Here is a 19575-nt window from a genome sequence, read left to right on the forward strand (position 1 = left end):
GTAAGCGGCCATGAGTGGTGGGTTGGGTCAGGTGGATGATGAGAGACCCAGGTACTATTTCCTGTGTGAGTGTTTGGCGTGCAACACAAGGCAGTGAGCAGGTTGCTGTGCCTGCGGATGGCAGCTGCGGCCCCACTACTGTTGTACTCTGCAGTCGAATACAGCAGATGGTGCCTACTGTTTAATGCAACAAATGGAGAACAAGGATTTACCATTTATCTCTCGTGACATTTTTTCCCCCTCTGAAATAATGCTGCAGAGCTATTCCAACTTAATCTGCAAAACATCTGAATGCATGGGTATTATGTGATGTGAATAGGTGGAAACCTGGTTTTGGCCATGGAGGCTATTTTTAACAGCAGCTACATGCTGTATTTCTAAGGCATTGCTTACGGAAAAAACCTAATGCAACTTAACTTGGATGACAGTTTTCCCTTAGATGAGCCTTTGAAATGAATTGATAAGATCAGTGTTTAAAAACACTGCATTGCTAATATACTTCAATGCAATTTTCCCAAAGTACAGTGACACAGTGACAGTAACAAAGTTTGTTAAGGGATTCACTTTTAGTTTGAAATCATAAATCCTACATTCATGTTCCAGGTAATGAATAAATGATCAAATCGACCAAAAACTCTTTAGCTTGTTTTGATCTTCCAGATATGTATAGCTGTAGGGCAGAGTAGAAAAAATGATGTATTTCACAATAGAGTTGAATGGAGTTAGATCCTACAGCATTACATTCACCAATCCATTTAATGTCTGGTCAGATACTGTGTCCCTCTGTCAGACAGAGTCATCCTCTATGACTTATCTGTCACACTGCTGCCTGCGGGCCTGACTCTGTGTGGTGTGTGTGAGTGTGTGCGTGTGTGTGTGGTATCCTGTCAAGGGGACCTGATTTAGCATGCGTTTGAATCACAGTGGGGTGAATACAATGTAATCCTCAGTATTCCTTGGCGGGTGTCATGGCCCACAGCATGATTGTGTCTCCCTATCAAGACATGTAGGATAGCGGGGGACCCACTGCAGTCCCCCATTCCTCAACCCCTGCCTGATCGAGGGAATGGGACGAGGGGCTTGTGTTAGCGTAGATGGAGTGTACCAGTAAAGTGGCGGTGACGTTCTCACGGGGTAATTGGTTGGACTACGTGATAATATAGTCTCCACTCTGAAAAGCTGCCTCCCAGAGGACCGTAGGGATTTCTGCATCACACTGCTGGTCAGGGACCTTATCAGCAGCACATGGCTGAGAAAGGACCATTATAGATTGTCATTAGTAGCGGAGCAGCCTAGAATACCAATGATGGTAGGCTGCTGAGAATGGAAAGGCATTATGAAAGTTGCTAGATATTGACCATGTCAAAAACATGATGGATTTGTTGTGCTGATTGACATACATATTTTCCTTTTATGACATCATTGCTGAGTTTCCTCTGTCATAAAAATAGGCCATATTTCTGTCATTGATCATGCAGGCTGATTGATAATCCCTTAAATTGTTAAGAACACAGAGCAGGAATGTATTGCTTTCCTTCAATGACATTATCCATGTCTTATCCGGCCATTGTATGATGGAACACGTTAGGGTTAATGTCTTTGAGGAGGATCTCATTAAAAGAGCTTGACCTTCCACATGTTTAATCAAGGCAGTGAAACAGCTGAGGTGGTTGTCTGAAGGTCACCTACATGGGGGATTACTGTGGTAAAATGGGGATGTGGAATTAAACACAACAGCCAATGAGTCATCATCGACTTAATCAGATGACTTATGTTTGTCGATATGCCCCCTATTACCAAGGTGTATTCCAAACAGAGACACAGAACAGCTATCGGGAGGTAATTAAAGCACAGTGGAAACATTGATTTGACCATCTAGCCCAATTTGACCTTGCTGACAACAAAAGTGGAACTCCCACCACTGTGATTTGCAATAACGCTGGGCAATATAGTCATGAAACCTGTTCAAAGTTGTTGAACATTGCAGTCGTTCTGTAGCTTGGTCACAACCCAAAGTCTCCAAAACACAGGAAAGAGGCTTTTATTACTGTGCTACATGGAGCTAAATCCACCCCCAAACTCGTACATTGGCTTGAGGCTTTATTCCAATGTAAGGGATCAAAATTCACTGTGGATATTTATTTTAGTCAGGGATATTGTAATAGAAAATGCACGTCTGGGTACATAATTGACACTGTTCTTATTATATGTTGATTTATTTTCAGATCACAGTTTATTTGGTTCTTAAGCCTGGTTGCCAGAGATGAGTGGTAAATACTGTAGTTTGGGACCATGGGACCAATAATTTGTCTTCATCGCTATGACCTCTGTAATCTGGGGTTGGATTTTGGAATGCATTACCATGTCAAATTCTTTGCACTCTAGAGATGTAATCCACTCTGTGAATCTGCAAGTCCCCAATTTTCAGCGCCTGGATTTGATATGTGTTAGTTGTCTGCTCGAGTTTTCACAGCTCCAGCTCCCAGCCTCCTATCAGTGGGATGTGTTCAGTTTAGCGACCTCTCTCTCTCACTTGACTCTGCCCAAGTCTCCGCTGGCTGGCGCGAGGGCCCACAGACCAGATTAGATCAAAGCTTCTGCCACTGTTCCAGTCTGGCACTTAGAAGGGCTCAGACCGTTTCCCCATGCACCGTTACTACTGAGCAAATCCCTGGTGCGACCGCAAAGATTATGCCATGCCTTTTTAGAACTGGCATCCAGCTAAAAGTGTTAGGAAGAGGGAGATGACAGAGTAAAACAGATACCAGATCTAACTATGTGACAGTTGATATTCTATCTCTGTTTAATGGCACACAGTCCTAACAGAATCCTTCAAGATCTTTACCTTGGCTTTCAGACCCGATGGGTTTACAATGAGGAATTGCTTATCCCCCTCTAGTGGGTGAGTTGGTAAAAGCATTTCCCTTAGAATATCAGTTGTCCTCTGCTGTTTCCTTATGAAACCAGAGAAGCTGATTATTTCTGTCTCTGTACCACTTCACGTATGTAATCTTTGGGAGAACTGTCTCTACTGTAACACATTTGATTAAATAGCAAGGGTCAAGGGGTTACATTTACATTTGTTATTGTAATAACACCTGCCAGATGTATTTTGTTTTTTCTGGACTGGCCTGAGAAATGAAATGATTTTAGTTTGACACCTTTTCAGCTATCCCTTTGTCCTAAAGGTGATTGGTTGAAAGTCAGCTGAGATGACACATTTATTTACTTACAGTGTTACAATTATCACATCTGTTCAGGAGCCACTGCACAGACATTTGACTGTACTCTCCTCATGCCCAATTCCTAGCCCTGCTCAGTATCTTAAGACCACAGTGGTACAGTAAGTACATCTTGTTGTGGGGGGGTTGTTGTGCTCGTCACTGCTGACGTAATGGTTCAATTCGTATTCAGAGCATGAAACTGCTGCTAAGACTTACACCTGTCTCATCCTGGGCACAGTTTGGTCAATATGCTCCAAGCCTTGGATAGGCATGCTGGTGCCTCGTGGCTCTCTGCTGGTAACTTTACCTCTTCTCTTGCTTTTCATCAATGAAACATCAGCTGACGAGCCCAATGTTTAATACCTATCACATTTTAGACTTGAGTAAGGAAACCTTATAATTTGCAGGTACTCAACAATGGGTTAACATGAAAAAGACATACTTACATTAAATCCTATTAGAATTCCTTTATAAAAAACCCTTTCAAGTCTAATCAGTATAAATCTCCTTTTCATTCCCATATATTATGCATGTGTTCAGTATAAAGGATTAGTTTAACCCTACACAGTGTAATTGACAATTTGACCTTCACTAATGCAAAGACCGCCAACTATTTCATCCGATCATTGTGGTCACAGTTCATTTCCCATTCACCTGTGATTATGGGTTTAGCTAAGCCATGAAGATAAAATACTGTCATTCTAATCCCCAAAAATCCATTACCTTTCAACTAATCTGGTAATTCATGAGCATTTTGAGTATATTTAAACAGGAATATGTCACGATTTCCGCCGAAGTCGGTCCCTCTCCTTGTTCGGGCGGCGTTCGGCAGTCGACGTCACCGGCTTACTAGTTACCACCGATCTATGTTTCCCTGTTCGTTTGCTTTTGTCTTAATTATACACACCTGTTTATGATTCCCTGATTATGTTCATTATTTAACCCTCTGGCTTCCCTGTTTGTCTTGTCCGTGATTGTTTCCTGTTTTGTGGTTGTTGGAGGTGTTTCTCCAAACCCTGTATTTTTGCTGTGGAAGAAGTTTTATTATGATTTTGAGTAAACACGTTTTTGTTTGCACTCATCCCTGTGTCCTGCGCCTGACTCCGATACTTCTTCTAACGAAAGCATTACAGAATCACGGACCATTAATATGGAGTCAGCAGGAGCAGCCAGCCCCCTCCTATTCCAGTAAAGGAGCGCATCCAGCAGCACGCGATAATGTTACAGAGTCTCGGGACAGCCATGGATCGCGTGCTGCAGACTATGGAGAGAGTTGAGAGAAGAGGATTTCCCTTCAACCTAGCCATTCCACCAGCACCTCATCATACACCCATGCCCACCCATCCGTCGTCAGTATCCGGTGGGATTCGGCTCTCGCTCCCGGGAGCGTATGATGGAACAGCTGCCGGGTGCCAGGGGTTCCTACTCTAGCTGGAGCTCTACCTGGCGGCTGTCCAGCCGGCACCTTCGGGACGCGAGAGAGTGAATGCCCTCATCTCCTGTCTGGCTGGTAAAGCCCTGGATTGGGCCAATGCCATCTGGGGAGAGGAAGGCCCGACTCTGGATAATTACGAGGACTTCTCCCAGTATTTGATCATCCACCAGAAGGGAGAGCGGCGGGAGAGCACTTGTTGCATTTAAGACAGGGGATGAGGAGCGCTCAGGAGTTTGCGCTGGACTTTAGAACTCTGGCGGCGGGTGCGGGATGGAATGAGCGGGCCCTGACCGACCACTACAAGTGTAGTTTGCGAGAGGACGTTCGTAGGGAGATAGCCTGCAGGAACACCACCCTCCACCTGGACCAGCTGGTGGACTTATCGATCCGGCTGGATAACCTGTTGGCCTCCCGCGGATGTCCGGATCGGGGTCCGTTGGTTCCATCCCCCAGCCCCTTAGACCCAACACCTATCGAGTTGGGAGGGGCTGGTACGAGGGAGACCGGAGGGGGAACCATTCCATGCACTAGCGGTGACCGCAGAGGGCACACTGCTGGTCGGTGCTGGGGAGGTTCTCCAGGAAGTCGAGGTGGTAGGCGGAACACTGGTGGTTCATCTCAGGTGAGTAGGCACACGACTCACCCAGACCCCCCTGTTGCTCACATGTGGTTATCTGTAGGATTTCTGGGGTTTTCCCCGCATTCCCAGCATAAGGCGCTAGTAGATTCAGGCGCAGCTGGGAACTTTATTGATCGGTCCTTGGCCCATAGATTAGGGATTCCTATTGTTCCCGTTGATGTTCCCTTCCCTGTACATGCCCTAGATAGTCGTCCTTTGGGGTCGGGGGTGATTAGGGAGGTCACAGCTCCCATTGCTATGGTAACACAGGGGTGTCATGAGGAGAGAATTAGTCTCTTTCTGATTGACTCTCCTGCGTTTCCTGTTGTGTTGGGTCTTCCCTGGTTGGCTTCTCATGATCCTATTATTTCGTGGCAACAGAGGGTTCTCAAGGGATGGTCCGGTCAGTGTTCAGGGAGGTGTTTAGGTGTTTCCTTAGGTGCCACTACGGTGGAAAGTCCAAACCAGGTTTCCACCATGCACATTCCCCCCGAATATGCCAATTTGGCAATCGCCTTCTGTAAAAAGAAGGCGACTCAATTACCACCCCATCGGCCGGGGGATTGTGCGATAAATCTCCGGGAGGGCGCTGCACTTCCCAGGAGTCACGTGTATCCTCTGTCACAGCAGGAGACGGAGGCTATGGAGACATATGTCATCGAATCTCTGGGACAAGGATACATTCGGCCCTCCATTTCACCTGTCTCCTCAAGGTTCTTTTTTGTGAAGAAGGATGGAGGTTTACGCCCGTGCATTGACTATCGAGGTTTGAACCAGATTACTGTAAAACAGTTACCCGCTGCCTCTTATCGCTAGTATGACAGAGTCATTGCATGGGGTGCGCTTCTTCACAAAATTGGACGTCAGGAGTGCGTACAACCTGGTGCGTATCCGGGGAGGGGATGAGTGGAAGACGGCATTTAGCACCACTTCTGGGCACTATGAGTACCTCGTCATGCCGTATGGGTTAATGAATGCTCCATCCGTCTTCCAATCATTTGTGGATGAGATCTTCAGGGACCTGCACGGGCGGGGTGTAGTGGTGTATATAGATGACATTCTAATATACTCCACTACCCGCGCTGAGCATGTGTCCCTTGTACGCCTGGTGCTTGGCCGACTGTTGGAGCATGACCTTTACGTCAAGGCGGAGAAATGTCTGTTCTTTCAACAGTCCGTCTCCTTCCTTGGGTACCGTTTGTCCGCGTCAGGGGTGGAGATGGAGACTGACCGCATTTCAGCCGTGCATAATTGACCGACTCCAACCACGGTAAAGGAGGTGCAGCGGTTTTTAGGGTTTGCCAACTACTACGGGAGGTTTAACCAGGGTTTTGGCCAGGTGGTGGCTCCCATTACCTCCTTACTGAAGGGGGGGGACCGCTGCGACTGCGGTGGTCGGCTGAGGCGGACAGAGCTTTTGGTAACCTGAAGGCTTTGTTTACCACGGCTCCAGTGCTGGCACATCCTGATCCCTCCTTAGCGTTCATAGTTGAGGCGGACGCATCCGAGGCTGGAATAGGGGCTGTGCTATCTCAGCGCTCGGGTAAGCCACCAAAACTCCGCCCCTGTGCTTTCTTATTGAAGAAGCTCAGCCCGGCAGAGCGAAACTATGATGTGGGGGATAGGGAGTTGTTGGCTGTTGTGGGGGCTCTGAAAGCGTGGAGACATTGGCTTGAGGGGGCTAGACACCCTTTCCTCATTTGGACTGACCACCGAAATCTGGAGTACATTCGGGCAGCGAGGAGACTGAACCCTCGCCAGGCTAGGTGGGCTATGTTTTTCACACGCTTTGTTTTCACCCTTTCCTACAAACCAGGTTCCCAGAACGTGAAGGCAGATGCACTGTCCCGGCTGTATGATACAGAGGAGCGGTCCACGGAGCCCACTCCCATAATTCCAGCTTCTTGCCTGGTGGCACCGGTGGTATGGGAGGTGGACGCGGACATTGAACGGGCGTCACATGCAGAACCCACTCCCCCCCCAGTGTCCTGTTGGGCGCATGTACGTTCCGTTTGATGTTCGCGATCGTTTGATCTGTTGGGCTCACACATCACCCTCTGGTCATCCTGGTATCGGTTGGATGGTGCGCTGCCTTGCGGGGAAGTACTGGTGGCCCACGTTAGCTAAGGACGTGAGGGTTTATGTCTCCTCCTGTTTGGTATGCGCACAGTGCAAGGCACCTAGACATCTGCCCAGAGGGAAATTACAACCCCTTCCCATTCCTCAACGACCGTGGTCACACCTATCGATGGATTTTGTGACAGATTTTCCCCCATCACGGGGTAACACCACGATCCTGGTCGTTGTGGATCGGTTTTCTAAGTCCTGCCGTCTCCTTCCTTTGCCTGGTCTCCCTATGGCTCTACAAACTGCGGAGGCCCTGTTCACCTATGTATTCCGGCACTACGGGGTGCCTGAAGACATAGTGTCTGATCGGGGTCCCCAATTTACGTCTAGAGTCTGGAGGGCGTTTATGGAACGCCTGGGGGTCTCGGTCAGTCTTACCTCAGGTTTCCACCCCGAAAGTAACGGGCAGGTGGAAAGAGTCAACCAAGAGGTGGGTAGGTTTCTCCGGTCCTATTACTAATCTTATCCCTTTTCAGTGTGTGCTAGGTTATCAGCCGGTCCTGGCACCATGGCATCAGAGCCAGATCGAGGCTCCTGCGGTGGATGAATGGTTTCGGCACTCGGAGGAGACATGGAACGCTGCTCATGTACGACTACAACGAGCCATCAGGCGGCAAAAGGCGAGTGCCGGCAGCCACCGCAGTGAGGCCCCGGTTTATGCACCGGGCGATTGGGTCTGGCTCTCGACCCGAAGCCTGCCCCTTCACCTGCCCTGCCGGAAGCTGGGTCCGCGGTTTGTGGGGCCATTCAAAGTCCTGAGGAGATTGAACGAGGTTTGTTATAGGTTACACCTCCCCCCTGATTATCATATTAACCCCTCGTTCCATGTGTCTCTCCTCAGGCCGGTGGTGGCTGGTCCGCTCCAGCAGTCTGAGGTGCGGGAGGATCCTCCGCCCCCTCTGGACATCGAGGGGGCCCCGGCGTATACAGTGCGAGCCATTATGGACTCCAGACATCGGGCGAGGGGCCTTCAGTACCTCGTGGAGTGGGAGGGGTACGGCCTGGAGGAGCGAAGCTGGGTACCGGCGGAGGACATCCTGGACCCATCGTTAATCCAGGAGTTTCACCACTTCCGTCCGGATCGCCCTGCTCCCCGTCCTCTGGGTCGTCCCCGAGGCCGGTGTCGGCACGCTGCTGAAGCAGCGCGTCGGGGGGGGGGTACTGTCACGACTTCCGCCGAAGTCGGCCCCTCTCCTTGTTCGGCGGTCAACGTCACCGGCTTACTAGTTACCACCGATCTATGTTTCCCTGTTCGTTTGCTTTTGTCTTAATTATACATACCTGTTTATGATTCCCTGATTATGTTCATTATTTAACCCTCTGGCTTCCCTGTTTGTCTTGTCCGTGATTGTTTCCTGTTTTGTGGTTGTTGGTGTTTCTCCAAACCCTGTATTTTTGCTGTGGAAGAAGTTTTATTATGATTTTGAGTAAACACGTTTTTGTTTGCACTCATCCCTGTGTCCTGCACCTGACTCCGATACTTCTTCTAACGAAAGCATTACAGAATAATAAAATGCTTTTCTGAATACAGTGAATCGGCTTCTTCCAGTCATGCACTGTCAAGTAAATTAGAATCAATTAGGCTTTTACTGTTAACCACTGAGTATCCTCTCAACTCCCATTCATTGGCCCTCACTGCTACCGTGGTTTCCAGACTTTGTTTAGCTTGGATCTATCTAAAGAGCTTTGTGGACCATCTGATAAACAATACTTGTAGACAGAACCCAGGCTTTAGCTGCGACCCAGGAGGATATAGCTGCAACCCAGGGGGATATACTGTAGCTGCGACCCAGCCTGGGTCCTGATCCACCATCTGGGGAACACTTAACTAGTCAATCGCCAATAACATGGCTCCCTCATTGTGATGTAAAATAATGTCATATCAAGCTGCATCTATGATCCTTAGTGCCAAAAGCCTCTGCCTCTTTTTTTCTCTACTTTAGACAACATTCAATAAATGTTCTATTGCACATCAAATAATATTACCTACATTCCTGGTACTACTGCCAGCTATACAAGGATAAAACAAAGCACTCTGAGAATATTTTGACTTGGTATAGTCAATAGTTCACAGAATTATTACTGTTAAGTGACATTTGTTTCCTGCCTTTTCAGATGGTGACCAAAATAGAACAAGTTGGGGAAGCAGCTTTGTGACAATACTGCACACTGATTAAAAACAGACTACTAGAGTAGCCACACTCAGAGTGTTTATGTACTATTTCCACTAACAGAACAACATGGTAGTTTGACAGTTAATATTTTCTCTTAAAGACAACTTAGCCTTTAGACACACTGCCTCATCTGGAAGGATGTGACTTTGACATATCTGCCATGTCTCAAATCAGACACATGCACCTGCTTGTCCCCTCCACCAAGACGTAATGTCTTGTATTGTTGTCACATTTTATCTAGGTCAATATTCAACTCAATTTTATATCCCGATGCCAGGTGTCACCACAATATTGGATGCAGTGCAAGGTGAGTCCCTCTCAGCTGTGACTCTATGTCCGTCGTCTGGTGATTTGATAATCGTGGGCCCTAGCGGAGCGCGGACAGGGCATGTCAACCTGTCATATCCCTGACACCTCCCTATAGATTTACTTCTTTAGTCCTGATGAAATTATTCTCCATATCATGGCCTCATAATAAACTGGGGCTATAGGCTGTCATAGTAAAAATGTATCCTACTGTCCAATATTCAGCCCCATGTTCTCTCTACCCTAACTGCTTCCATACAGGGATCTCCCAGTCTGCATGTTTCCAATCCCAGCAGCCTCTGATTTATCTCCCACCCCATGACCCCAGGGAAGAAAATCACAAACGGATACACTCAATGATATTAGTTTATGTCATCATCCAAATTGAGATCCCTGCTCTGCTTTGCTGTCCTAAGCCACGAGCGTGCTGGACATATTTCAGACATGCTGTTGCATTAAGTGTACATGACAAGTGATTGATCCGCCTTGGAATGAAAACCCGATAAACCCGATAAAACTGCCCTATCCCATCTGGACAAGAGGAATACCTGTTCATAATGTTCATTGACTGTAGTTCAGCATTCAACACCATAGCACCCTCTAAGCTCATCATTAAGCTTGGGGCCCTAGGGTCTGAACCCCGCCTTGTGCAACTGGGTCCTGGACTTCCTGACGGGCTGCCCCCAGGTGGTGAAGGTAGGAAACAACACCTCCACTTCGCTGATTCTCAGCACAGGGGCCCCACAAGGGTGAGTGCTCAGCCCCCTCCTGTACTCCCTGTTCACCCATGACTGCATGGCCACGCACGCCTCCAGCTCAATCATCAAGTTTTCAGACGACACAACAGTAGTAGGCCTGATTACCAACAATGACGAGACAGCCAGCAGGGAGGTGAGGGACCTGGGAGAGTGGTGCCAGGAACATAACCTCTCACTCAACATCAACAAAACAAAGGAGTTGATTGTGGACTTCGGGAAACAGCAGAGGGAGCACACCCCTGTCCACATCGACGGGACTGCAGTGGAGAAGGTGATTCCTTGGCGTACACATCACTGACGATCTGAAATGGTCCACCCACACAGACAGTGTGGTGAAGAAGGCACAACAGTGCCTCTTCAACCTCAGGAGGCTGAAGAAATTTGGCTTGACCTCTAAAACAAACTTTTACAGATGAGAGCATCCTGTCCAATTGAGAGCATCCTGTCGGGCTGTATCGCCGCTTGGTACAGCAACTGCACCGCCATCAACCTCAGGGCTCTCCAGATGGTGGTGAGGTCTACCCAACGCATCACCGGGGGCAAACTACCTGCCCTCCAGGACACCTACAGCACCCGATGTCACAGGAAGGCCAAAAAGATCATCAAGGACATTTACCACCCCAGCCATGGCCTGTTCACCCCTCTATCATCCAGAAGGCGAGGTCTGTACAGGTGCATCAAAGCTGGGACCGAGAGACTGGAAAAACAACTTCTATCTTAAGGCCATCAGACTGTTAGATAGCCATCACTAGCCGGCTTCCACCCGGTTACGCAACACTGCACCTTAGAGGGTGCTGCCCTATATACATAGACTTGGAATCACTGGCCAAGAAGGGAACACAAGTCACTTTGATAATGTTTAAATAATGTTTACATACTGCTTTACTCATCTCATATGTATATACTGTATTCTATTTTACTGTATTTTAGTCAATGCCACTCCGACAATGCTCAATCTAATATTTATATATTTCTTAATTCCATTCTTTTACTTATAGATTTGTGTGTATTGTTGTGAATCGTTTTTAGATACTACTGCACTGTTAGATACTACTGCACTGTTGGAGCTAGGAACACAAGCATTTCGTTACACCCGCAATAAGATCTGCTAAATATGTGTATGTGACCAATACAATTTGATTTGAATTGAATACATTTTCAAAGGTGGAACAGTGACACTGAAATGGTCACCGTTCTCATGGACTGGTAACACAGGAGGTTGGTGGCACCTTAATTGGGGAGGACCGGCTCGTGGTAATTGCTGGAGCGGAATAGGTGGAATGGTATCAAATACATCATACACATGCCATTTCATTTGCACCGTTCCAGCCATTATTATGAGCAGTCCTCCCCTCAGCAGCCTCCACTGACTTACCAGTCAGTAAGTGTTAGGTTGTGTGTTTAGCTTGCTAGCTACATTAGCTGCTAACCTTAGTGTGTTCAATGTTCAAGCTAGCTAACAAGGCTACTTAGCTAGCTAGCTAACATCTTCTGTATTCGGTCTGTTTTGTACTCAAAGGAATCTAACAATGGCATCATAAATCTACACTGCACAAACCCCCCAATGCCTTTATTTCAACTAACTAACATTAGCTAGCAAAAGCTAGATATGCAGATCGTTGACATGATAGTGTTTCATTTCTAGATAACTAGCTAGCTAGCTAGGTGGTCAACAGCATTTTCGGCCAACGTACACCCCAAAGAATGCATCTATGCATAACATTTGGTAAAGTAACATCACACAAACCTCACACAGGGAGATACTGGTGGAGACGGTCTGATTTTGAGGGAATCTGAGGCTGTTTAAATTGTGGTTGTGTAAACCCCAACACTGAAAGAGAGGTAAGAAATGCTGTATATCATTACCTACATCCTCTCTCTCAGGTGAGACCATGGCCAGTATATTATTACCTACATCCTCTCTCTCAGGTGAGACCATGGCCAGTATATTATTACCTACATCCACTCTCTCAGGTGAAACCATGGTCAGTGCATTACTACCTACATCCTCTCTCTCAGGTCAAACCATGGTCAGTACATTACTACCTACATCCTCTCTCTAAGGTGAGAACATGGTCAGTATATTATTACCTACATCCTCTCTCAGGTGATACTATGGTCAGTATATTATTACCTACATCCTCTCTCTCAGGTGAGACCATGGTCAGTATATTATTACCTACATCCTCTCTCTCAGGTGAGACCATGGTCAGTATATTATTACCTACATCCTCTCTATTATTACCTACATCCTCTTTCCCAGGTGAGACTATGGCCAGTATATCATTACCTACATCCTCTCTCTCAGGTGAAACCATGGCCAGTATGTTATTACCTACATCCTCTCTCTCAGGTGAGGACATGGTCAGTATATTATTACCTACATCCTCTCTCTCAGGTGAGAACATGGCCAGTATATTATTACCTACATCCTCTCTCTCAGGTGAGACCATGGCCAGTATATTATTACCTACATCCTCTTTCCCAGGTGAGACTATGGCCAGTATATCATTACCTACATCCTCTCTCTCAGGTGAGACTATGGCCAGTATGTTATTACCTACATCCTCTCTTTCAGGTGAGAACATGTCCAGTATTTCCTACATCCTCTCTCTCATGTGAGACTATGGCCAGTATATCATTACCTACATCCTCTCTCTCAGGTGAGAACATGGCCAGTATGTTATTACCTACATCCTCTCTCTCAGGTGAGACCATGGCCAGTATGTTATTACCTACATCCTCTCTCAGGTGAGACCATGGCCAGTATATTATTACCTACATCCTCTCTCTCAGGTGAGACCATGGTCAGTATATTATTACCTACATCCTCTCTCTCAGGTGAGACCATGGTCAGTATATTATTACCTACATCCTCTCTCTCAGGTGAGACCATGGCCAGTATGTTATTACCTACATCCTCTCTCTCAGGTGAAACCATGGCCAGTACATTACTACCTACATCCTCTCTCTCAGGTGAGGACATGGCCAGTATATTATTACCTACATCCTCTCTCTCAGGTGAGGACATGGCCAGTATATTATTACCTATATCCTCTCTCTCAGGTGAGGACATGGCCAGTATATTATTACCTATATCCTCTTTGTCAGGTGAGACCATGGTCAGTACATTATTACCTACATCCTCTCTCTCAGGTGAGACCATGGCCAGTATATTATTACCTATATCCTCTCTCTCAGGTGAGAACATGGCCAGTATATTACTACCTACATCCTCTCTCTCAGGTGAGACTATGGCCAGTATATTATTACCTATATCCTCTCTCTCAACATGTAATCCAACACTCACCTAACATTACCAGTCCATGACAACGGTGGCCATCTGGGAGTCACTCTTCCACCTTTCAAAATGTATTCACATTTTTCTGGAGTTTATGGATTGGTCATGAGCCTTCTTTTTCTCGCTTCTTTGTCTCTTTTGCGGTCGAGTTGATTCAGATCCAAGAACCGAGAATGATGCTTGTTTGCTTCACCTGCTCGGTTTGTTTCTGGCGGCTGTAATGTTAGGTTGCAAGTGACCAGCTCTGGGGCAGCAGGGTCATTCGAGTTGGCGGGATTAACACAAAGACACTCCTTGCCCAGAAGGCCAGCCCAAGGCGGCTCAGGGCTCAACCCCCTTGTTTTCATTCAAAGTGAAAACACAACAAAAGAAGTGTGGAGCATTGGGTCACACACAACCTGCCGATTTCTCATTTAAGATTATGCTTTTGGATTTGAGGGTGTGTAAGGTAGAATGAGTTTGGGGGTTTACAGTGTGTCCTGTCTCTGTGGTGTTAGTAGGGCAAAGGCCAGCAGGTTATGTCCTGTCTCTGTGTGTCAGTGGTACAATGACAGGCAGGTTGTTAATAACTTAGCAGATGGGTAATAATGCAGGACTACTACATTTTCATGTCATCTTCATGCAGCTGCAGCACAGGAGTTAGGTGATAACGTCTCATACTATATTGAAAGTGCACAGAACACATTTGTTGCCCTCACAAACAGACAGGTCATATAAAACCAATTTGTCATCATTGCCAGACCCATTAGGAAGGAAACCCAATGAAAGACTATATACTGTGTCATCAGCCAACATTTGATCATTAATCACATTTTCTGTTTGATCAATTATTTGAAGGACAATACATCAAAGGCACAAGGGTATACAACTCATTTTTCAAATCCAAGAATACAGGAACGTGTTGTCCTGTCATTTGACAAATGTTGATATACACTGTATATCCCTACACACCCTTTTGATATACACTGTATATCCCTACACACCCTTATCACATTTATAGTACCAAACTCCATCCTCTGCATTTGCTGTGTCAGCACTCTCTGTAGCGAGATTGAACAGATTGTATGTGGAAGAGCGTGAGGGTAATAATCTTTGAGAGGCTGTAGCAGATTACAGTGGTATCCGGGGTGTAATCTATTTTACCTAACACGTGTTTACTTGAGCCTTTCTCAGCACTGGCCTGGCAGGATTCATCAGTCATGTCCTTCTCACCCTGGTCATGCTAACACAGATGTACAGTGCCTTCAGAAAGTATTCACACCGCTTGACTTTTTCCACATGTTGTTGTGTTACAGCCTGAATTTAAAATGGATTCCATTTCAATTGTGTGTCACTGATCTACACACAATACCGCATAATGTCAAAGTGGAATTATGTTTTTAGAAATGTTTACAAATGAATAAAAAACGTAAAGCTGAAATGTCTTGAGTCAATACGTATTCAACCCTTTTGTTATGGCAAGCCTAAATAAGTTCAGGAATAAAAATGTGCTTAACAAGTCACATAATAAGTTGTGGGCAATAATAGTGTTTAATATGATTTTTAAATGACTACCCTATCTTTGTACACCATACATAAAATTACCTGTAGACTTGCAGACTTGTTTACGTGCTGCTGTGCGTTTTGTTGCTAACCTTACTTTGCTACCTGACAACTTTACGGTTTTTACTTTTTAATTACGTTCATATTTTTTGTTTTTCCCTCGCTCGACTTTTTTTCATTCAACCTTTTCACTCCGGACGCTTTATCTGGACGTGGTTCGTCAGGACCTCCAACAGCCGAAGCTAAGTAGTAACATTAACGTGATGCCTTCTAATTGCAGTCGCTGTACTCATAATATACAGGAGAACAATCGCCTTACGGCGAGAATAGCTGTGCTGCAAGCCCAGCTTCAGACGCAATCGTTAGGCAAGGGTCATTTCAGTGTAGGGAAGGATGAAACAGCGTCTGTGCCACCAGTAAGTACAGATAGTAGTATAAATCCCCTCGCACAGTCCCCGCAGCCGGACAACTTTCTCATGGCTTCTGGAGGGAAATGCTGTAGGAATGCTCAACCGGTGTCGCTTTGTCACGCCCTGACCAGGTGAACTCTGCTATTTTGGTCAGGGTGTGGCATTTCTATGCTTTATTTTCTATGTTTTGGTTATAGCCTTTCTTTGTGTTTTATTTCTATGTTGGGCTCGGGGGTGATTTCCCAATCAGACAGCTGTCGCTTGTGAAGTCTGATTGGGAATCACATTTAAGTTCCTTTTCCCCCACGATGTTTGTGGGTTGTTGTCTCCTTATTTGAGCACGTAACGTATTGGCAGTTCTTACTTGAGTTTGTGTACATGTTTAATTCTAGTGTGTTAAATAAACATGTATTCGCTCCCAGCTGCGTTTTGGTCCGCTTCCTCGTCTCCCGACGACAAACGTTACAGAACAACCCACCGAACCAGGACCAAGCAGCGGGAGGCAAAGGAGCGCGAGAGATGGGCTCGCGAGGGAAAGGAGTTCTGGACCTGGGAGGAGATCATGTCGGGGAAAGGACCCTGGCGGAAGGATTCCCAGGTCGAGGAGGTAAAGCCAGCCGGTAGACGGAGTCGCAGGCGGCGGTCGAGGAGGCCCGGAAAACAGCCCCAAGAAATTTTTTTGGGGGGGCTAATGGGGTGGTCCGGAAGGGCAGAGGAAGAGCCCAGACCACTGCTCTCGTGGGGGATGACGGCGGAGGAAGAGAAGGAGATGAGGCGTTTGATTGAGGACCTGCAGAGGGAAGATCTGGAGGAGGAGCCATGGTATGCTGAGTTGCGCGCTGTGTCGCCAGTGCGCCCGCACAGCCCGGTGCGTCCGGTGGACATGCCCAGCACATGCCGTGCTAGGATGGGCATCCAGCCAGGACGAGTGGCTAAACCGGCTCCACGCTTCAGGTCACCAGTGCGTGTTCACAGTCCTGTCTGGCCCGTTCCTGTTCCCCGCACCAAGCCCACGGTGCGTGTCCCCAGTCCTGTCCGGCCCGTCCCTGCTCCCCGCACCAAGCCATGGTATGCAGAGTTGCGCGCTGTGTCGCCAGTGCGCCCGCACAGCCCAGTGCGTCCGGTGGACATGCCCAGCACATGCCGTGCTAGGATGGGCATCCAGCCAGGACGAGTGGCTAAACCGGCTCCACGCTTCAGGTCACCAGTACGTGTTCACAGTCCTGTCTGGCCCGTCCCTGCTCCCCGCACCAGGTTAGTGGTGCGTGTCCCCAGTCCTGTCCGGCCCGTCCCTGCTCCCCGCACCAAGCCATGGTATGCAGAGTTGCGCGCTGTGTCGCCAGTGCGCCCGCACAGCCCGGTGCGTCCGGTGGACATGCCCAGCACATGCCGTGCTAGGATGGGCATCCAGCCAGGACGAGTGGCTAAACCGGCTCCACGCTTCAGGTCACCAGTGCGTGTTCACAGTCCTGTCTGGCCCGTTCCTGTTCCCCGCACCAAGCCCACGGTGCGTGTCCCCAGTCCTGTCCGGCCCGTCCCTGCTCCCCGCACCAAGCCATGGTATGCAGAGTTGCGCGCTGTGTCGCCAGTGCGCCCGCACAGCCCAGTGCGTCCGGTGGACATGCCCAGCACATGCCGTGCTAGGATGGGCATCCAGCCAGGACGAGTGGCTAAACCGGCTCCACGCTTCAGGTCACCAGTACGTGTTCACAGTCCTGTCTGGCCCGTCCCTGCTCCCCGCACCAGGTTAGTGGTGCGTGTCCCCAGTCCTGTCCGGCCCGTCCCTGCTCCCCGCACCAAGCCATGGTATGCAGAGTTGCGCGCTGTGTCGCCAGTGCGCCCGCACAGCCCAGTGCGTCCGGTGGACATGCCCAGCACATGCCGTGCTAGGATGGGCATCCAGCCAGGACGAGTGGCTAAACCGGCTCCACGCTTCAGGTCACCAGTACGTGTTCACAGTCCTGTCTGGCCCGTCCCTGCTCCCCGCACCAGGTTAGTGGTGCGTGTCCCCAGTCCTGTCCGGCCCGTCCCTGCTCCCCGCACCAGGTTAGTGGTGCGTGTCCCCAGTCCTGTCCGGCCCGTCCCTGCTCCCCGCACCAGGTTAGTGGTGCGTGTCCCCAGTCCTGTCCGGCCCGTCCCTGCTCCCCGCACCAGGTTAGTGGTGCGTGTCCCCAGTCCTGTCCGGCCCGTCCCTGCTCCCCGCACCAAGTCAGTGGTGCGTGTCCCCAGTCCTGTCTGGCCCGTCCCTGCTCCCCGCACCAAGTCAGTGGTTCGTGTCCCCAGTCCTGTCCGGCCCGTCCCTGCTCCCCGCACCAGGTTAGTGGTGCGTGTCCCCAGTCCTGTCCGGCCCGTCCCTGCTCCCCGCACCAGGTTAGTGGTGCGTGTCCCCAGTCCTGTCCGGCCCGTCCCTGCTCCCCGCACCAGGTTAGTGGTGCGTGTCCCCAGTCCGGCCCGGCCCGTCCCTGCTCCCCGCACCAGTTTAGTGGTGCGTGTCCCCAGTCCTGTCCGGCCCGTCCCTGCTCCCCGCACCAGGTTAGTGGTGCGTGTCCCCAGTCCTGTCCGGCCCGTCCCTGTTCCCCGCACCAAGCCCACTGTGCGTGTCCACAGTCCTGTCCGGCCCGTCCCTGTTCCCCGCACCAAGCCCACGGTGCGTGTCCACAGTCCTGTCCGGCCCGTCCCTGTTCCCCGCACCAAGCCCACGGTGCGTGTCCACAGTCCTGTCCGGCCCGTTCCTGTTCCCCGCACCAAGCCCACGGTGCGTGTCCACAGTCCGGCACGGCCCGTGTCTGGTCCACCGGTGCCCAATCATGTTCCGGTCGACGGCTCCGCTCCGGAGCCTGAGCATGCCGCTCCACAGTGGTCCAGTCCGGGCCAGAGGGGTAGGGCTAGGGTGGAGGCAGGGGGAGAAACACGCCCGGGGCCAGAGCCTCCACCGAGGGTGAGGCGCCCACCCGGGTCCCCCCCCTAATAGACTTTAGTTTGGTGCGCCGGGAGTACGCACCGTTGGAGGGGGGGTACTGTCACGCCCTGACCAGGTGAACTCTGCTATTTTGGTCAGGGTGTGGCATTTCTATGCTTTATTTTCTATGTTTTGGTTATAGCCTTTCTTTGTGTTTTATTTCTATGGTGGGCTCGGGGGTGATTTCCCAATCAGACAGCTGTCGCTTGTGAAGTCTGATTGGGAATCACATTTAAGTTCCTTTTCCCCCACGATGTTTGTGGGTTGTTGTCTCCTTATTTGAGCACGTAACGTATTGGCAGTTCTTACTTGAGTTTGTGTACATGTTTAATTCTAGTGTGTTAAATTAACATGTATTCGCTCCCAGCTGCGTTTTGGTCCGCTTCCTCGTCTCCCGACGACAAACGTTACACGCTTATTCAGCCGACAGAAACTTTCAACCGGTTATCCCCATTAAGCAGCGAGTCGGAGTCAGAGGCCGAGTCTTCTCTGGTCTCTACTCCTCCCATTACGGGGTCTGAGATGCCGAAGGCTCCCACCATTAACTCTGACAAATTAAAAACCCTAGTCATTGGCGACTCCATTACCCTCAGTATTAGACTTAAAACGAATCATCCAGCGATCATACACTGTTTACCAGGGGGCAGGGCTACCGACGTTAAGGCTAATCTGAAGATGGTGCTAGCTAAAGCTAAAACTGGCGAGTGTAGAGAGTATAGG

General features: G+C 49.0%; 1 protein-coding gene across 3 annotated transcripts in view; it reads right to left on the reverse strand.

The window, feature by feature from the left end:
* The window catches only part of LOC115202479 (glutamate receptor ionotropic, NMDA 2C), a 73995-nt gene that overhangs the window by 44783 nt on the left and 9637 nt on the right, over positions 1-19575 (reverse strand). The window lies entirely within an intron of this gene.

The sequence above is a fragment of the Salmo trutta genome, chromosome 1 (genome assembly GCF_901001165.1).
Source record: "Salmo trutta chromosome 1, fSalTru1.1, whole genome shotgun sequence".
NCBI lineage: Eukaryota > Metazoa > Chordata > Actinopteri > Salmoniformes > Salmonidae > Salmo > Salmo trutta.